Below are 6000 nucleotides of genomic sequence, written 5' to 3'. Positions count from 1 at the left end.
AAACTAAAGTTACCATAGAAGGGGAAGTCAGTCCATCCTAATCCTGGCAGTTTGTTGCCAGGGACAGCAGGAGATGTCCAGAGTCTGGAGAGGGATCTCAGAATCAACCGGGGGCCACCTGCTGCACAAGAGTAGCACAAAGGAATTCCAGCTACTCCACAAAAGAAGATGGCTTCATCAGAAACCAAAATTAAATTTCTCTGTGAAAGGGCACATAGCATGAAGAAGAAACAACAAGAATAGCTTCTATAGCTATGGTGGTGATAAAAGGAAAACTAGGGAATGTGTGGGCCCTTTTCAGTGAGAAATAGGACACCTGGTTACTCAGGATACGGAGAAGGCTGAGGTACTCAATTACTTTTTCTATTGGTCTTCACCAGCAAGTGCTTCAGATACACCACTCAAGTCACAGAAGGCATAGGCAGGAGCTGGGAGAATGCAGAAGTGCCCACTGCAGGAGAAGATCAGGTCTGAGAACATTTGAGGTGAGGTGAGAACATAGAGAGGTGCAGAAGTCCATGGGACCTAAGGGAACCTGCTGATGAAGTGGCAAAGCCTCTCTCCACCATCTTTGAGAAGTCACAACAGTTCCCACTGGTTGTTTAAGGAGGAAAAAAAGAACACACAGGGAATTGTCACTCAGTCTTACCTCTATGCCTGCCAAGATCATGGAGCTGATCTTTCTGTAAGCCAAGCCAACCATATTCTGTGCTATATCAGAAGAAATGTGACCGTCAGGTCAAGGGAGGTGATTCTCCCCTTCTGCTCTGCTCCTGTGAGACCCTACCTGGAATACTGCATCCAACTCTGGGTCTCTGAACATAAGAAGGATGTGGATCTGCTGGACTGAGTCCAGAGAAGGGCCACAAGATTCCATCAAAGATACGGACCACCTTTCCTATGAAAACAGGTGGAGAGAGTTGGGGTCGTTGAGCCTGGAGAAGAGAAGGCTGCCATCAGAGGGGCAAAGTATAATGACAAGTCAAGTGATTAAAATTGCCACATAGGAAATTTCAAGTAGATATAAGAAAAAATAAAAAATATTACCATAAATTTGGTCAAACACAGCAACAAGCTGCTCAGAGGAGTCAAAGAATTCATATCCCTTGTACAAGAAGGTTACCTTCTTTAACTTGATTTCTTTGGAGCAGGAGGTCTCTTCCAAACTAGATAATTCTATAAATGTTATGGATATCATAAATAGCAGTTTGAAAAGTAGCTGCTACAGGAAGCACTTTATCTGTGGTTTCATAGGGCTTGGCATCAAGTTTGTGTGTGGATACACCTACTGCTATTCCAGACTGTTCTGGGTAGTCAAAAGCGTGACTAACTCGGCTTCTTTCTTTTCCACAACCAGTTGAATACAGCTCAGAAGTTGCTCTGTGACAGAATGAACCTAGAAAACAGGGCTAAAGAAAGTTCTGTGAAAAATTCATCCTGTTCATTTGCACTAAATCATTTTAAAGACAAGTCTATCAAAGGTTTGTCAATAGTCTTGTTGCTGATAACTACCTCTGAACTTTCTAAATGAAGCTTTTCAACCAGCCCACCTGAGTCTGTGTGCAAGTGAACCTTCAGACCATTTCACAGTTTAGGTGCAGATACAGGCAACAGTTTGCTTTCTTTTAGGCCGTGAGATTGAGAAACTGAAAGAATGATAATTTCTTTGCATTAAAGCAGTTAGTCATAGACATTGTTTACCTAATGTGACTTTATAAGTGCATCCATGTCCTAAACTCAAGAGTTTTCTTTTGATCCAGTAAACATTGCACTGTCAGCTGCAAAGTGGACTATATTAAATGACTTGACTGAAAAAAAGTTTTCAAATACTCCAGAATGCTTGTCCTTGTGGTAAAATCCATAAGGACTCTTTGTACTTCAGAAAATCTTCTCCATTCCTATAAATGTTAAAATTTGCAGCAAAGGAAAATGAGCATGATGTGATAAGTGCCACGAGCAGGCTGGTTTTGATTTATTCCTCCTCTCCCTTCATTTTACTATCTGACTTCTCTCTGGATAACAGCTGCACTCCCAGATGATGTACTATTGGTGTTGTTCTTAACAGAGCTTTCTCAAATGCTCTGTAAAGGCAGGGAAGCCATCTGCAGGAATTATGAACAGATGATCCATGGCAGAATGTTCACTCTTGAGGTTGACATTGCAAAGTAGACAAATGAACCATGTGCCCATTAAGTTCATACTTTTGCTTATGCTTATACTTTACTTTTCTGATACTTAAATGGTGTTCTGATGCTGCCACATGTAGGTATAAGAGTGTATGGCATTCAGGGACTCCCTTTTTAACTCCCAGTTACCCCACTTGCAATTTCTGGTTTGATTCTTCCTGGCAGGGGTTCTCCATATTTTCTGGCAGGAGTTTCTTCATAATTCCTTATTAACAAAGTATCAAATACTTATGTGTGCATATACATATATACTTATTAAGCCAGTGCAAGCTGCAGCTGGGCTGTGAAAGGAATAAAACTTGTTGAAGTTCCCAGAAAATATTATTTAATTGATGGTTTTCTACAAGGGGGTCAGAATAGCAATAGTTGTTCATTTTCCCTTCAAGCAGTGTGAACAAAATTGCTCTAAGCATTTTGATTAGACAAGATATTTTCTAGCACAATCTACAAGCTACCCTCAAGCTACCAGAATAAAGGGAAAAGACAGGAAGCTGGCCTGCTACCCTGTAGATTGAACTTTCATTCAAAGAAAGCCAGAATGGAGTCCTGGGTTTTAAGCCAATTTCAGTTCCAAATGTGCCCTGGTTTAAAAGCATACAACTGAACAAAACAGATTAGCCCAGCTGGTTTAGCATTTCAGTTTTGTTAAAAGGACCTTTGGTGATACAGCAAATCAAAACAGAGAAAAGTGCTAGCTATTCTGTTCCAAGTCTGTCTTTCTGTGTTACCATAGCTTTGAATTCCTTCTCAATTAATAAGCAGTGCCACATCACCATTTTTATTTAATCTCCATTTTCGTGGTTTGCCCACTTGAGTTCAGAGAGCCCAAGAGCCTCACAGTTTATTATGTAGATAATCTTAAAGACAAAAATCTTAATTAATGGCAAATAGCTTTTAGAGTGGAAGTATTTCTAATCAAACATAAAAAAGAGCCCTGAATCCTGAAATTTGGCTAAATAGCTCAGCGTTTCAAGTTCTCCTTATTTCTTAGAAGAGATAGGTTCCATGTAACTTGATGATTCAAAGAGTACGGGACCTATTTTAATGAAAACTAAATGGTTACCCTGTTTTTGAAAATTTAAATATTTATATACCTCCCTTTATTAAAGAGCTTGGAGACATAATTCAAAAGTTGTAATAAAATAATATCTGAAATTATCTGAAGACTGTGCCTTAAGAAACAGAAAGATACTCTAAATAATCTGAACTTTAAAATAAATTTGATTTTTATTACCTTTTTTATATTGGAGGTTTTTGACTATTTTTCACATTTAAAAACTTGGCTACATCAAGTGTAGATACAGGGTTTGAGATTTAGTGACCTGAGTAAACAATTAACAGCAACAATCCTGCTCACAAAATTTCTTCAAAATAATTTACCATTCTTTCATGGAATGAAAACATTATCATACAAAGAACATATAGCTATAGTATTGGTGAAGGAAATGAATGTTACTACTTCAAACTCTAGATTTTATTTTAAATTTTAAAAAATCTGCAAAAATTATGCAGTATATCATCTTTATCTCTTCTGAGATATACATACATGCAGTACTACCTGCACATTCCTACTAGCTTCCTATAAATATACTTTAAATCTCTATCATTAGCTTCCTGTCAATCTACTTTCTTTCCTTATCACATCTGCTTAATAAGATTTACTATTTTTTCAGATGTTTAAGAATGAAATCTATGTTTCCATTGGGAAAGGGTGCTAGCAGTTTTTGCTGCACTATGGCTTTAATGAATCATAATTCTTTTTACCTTCTGGCTAATCTTCAATGATATCCATGCAATAACTGCTTTTCTTCTTCACTCATCTTAAAGATGGAATTGAGAGGTCATTATAGAACTAGTCTTAGTTCTACTGAAAGGTCAGCAAAGAGCAGGCTGTCAAATTTGACCTAACAATGAGCACCTGGCCTGTAGGAGGCTGGGGACTTTCAAGACATCAATTTATGTGAAACAACCTAAACCAGGTCCAGAGACAGAGATAACATAATAAAATTTAAGACTTTTTTTTCCCTGCTGAGGTATTTTTATTTTTCATAACACAGTATTTCTTTGGTTATAGTAAGAGATGCTGTCATTCACTGACTATAGCAGTGACATGAAAAAGAAAACTAATAAGACACCTGCTTGTTGAAGCAACAATTGAAGATTATCCCCCAACTAAGAAAACAAACAACTGTTGCAAGATGAGAATGAGTAATCTATGCCAAAATGCTCTATGGTGATGATTTTAACAAATAAGGGTTTGATTGTCTTAAGAGGGAATTCAAGCCCAAATCTCTCTCTCCCTTCACATCCCAGAGGTCAGAGGAATTACCAGTAATTAATGGCAGGAGCTTTCTCCTGTTGCACTTGAGAAGAGCAATTAACCTGACTTTCACACAGACTCAAGAACAAAATTTAGTCCTGAATCCCAAATGGAGGCAGGTGTTCTGCTGATTTAGGTAGGCAACATGCTGAGTTAGTTCTCTCAGAAAAATCTCATGCTCTGAGTTTTCTTTTGAGAGGCTTCTCTAATTTATTTACATTCCCATTACTTATTCTAGTTTCCTTTGGTTTGAGTGGTAGGAAAAGGAGGAAAAGAAGCTTTTTTGCTAGGTTGTGTTCACTGTTCACTGAAGTAATGTGATGCTACACAACATGCCTTGTTCCCATATCTCTATTTATCTCTATTTTCTACTCCCTAGACAAGCACATCTAAATTATTGAAAAGTATGAAAAATTTTTAGACTTTTAAATTATACATTATAGTTTGAGCTTTTGTTCCATGTGTAATTTCCCTGGTGATTTTTGGCATGTAAAGCAGAGGCTCAACATGGACTTCTTTGTGACTCCCACCTACAATCCTTTTGCAGAAAATGTTATCGACACCTGTAGGCATAGCCCAAGAAAGGAAAATAAACCCCAAGATATTTTACCTGGAATGCTAAAGCAGGTATGAGAATATACTTAAAAAGAGTTATGCAAGGGACCATTTAAAAAATACGAAACACTAAAGGAAGAGGGTCAGGTTTTTTGTTTCTTTGCAACATTAAAGCTAAATTACAGTATCTTTCAAAAAATACTTGTAACTCAAAAAGCAGAAATACATGAGGATGTCTATGTACCATATTTCCACATCTACCAGACTCGGCATCTGGTTTCTAGATTGAATCTGTGTAACACAGGGATACATTAAGACCAAATCAGAAGCTACAAAATAATTCATTTGACTTGTTTTAAGATAAATTTCTACATCTAGAAATATGAGCAAATATATTAAGCCATGAAAAAACTCCCAGTATGGTTCTAAAACACTGTAAATGTTATAAGAAAATCCTGAAACCAGCTGCATAACCACCTTTAGTCTCCTCAGAAATATTTTGTTTCAGTTTTGAAAGGAACATTTTCTGCTTTTAGCACATCATTATTTAGCTTTTCTTAGAGAGGCATTTTGTTGCAGGTCAGATAGAGATCATGTTACTCATTAAATATGCTTGATGGTGACATCATGAGCACATTCAATCACAAAATTTTAAGTACTTGCATTTCATAAGGCATCATTTTGAGAAGTAACAGCCCTTCACTTCAGCACTTCAAAAAGCAGTTTTTCATTCCATGCTGTGTGAACAAATGTTCCTGTTCTTAGCCACTGGCAACTTTTGGGACTTGTGGTGCAACACATCATATAGTTAAAAGTCCTCATCTGTTATGCCCAGTGTGACTCTGGGAGAATTATTGATGCAGTGACAACTCAAAATTTTATTCTCACCCTTCCGGTGTAACATCAAACTCATTATTAATTTTAAAAAACAACATACTC

This window comes from Zonotrichia albicollis, chromosome 1 (genome assembly GCF_047830755.1).
Source record: "Zonotrichia albicollis isolate bZonAlb1 chromosome 1, bZonAlb1.hap1, whole genome shotgun sequence".
In the NCBI taxonomy this organism is placed as follows: Eukaryota; Metazoa; Chordata; class Aves; order Passeriformes; family Passerellidae; genus Zonotrichia; species Zonotrichia albicollis.
This window is presented reverse-complemented; position numbering follows the sequence as displayed.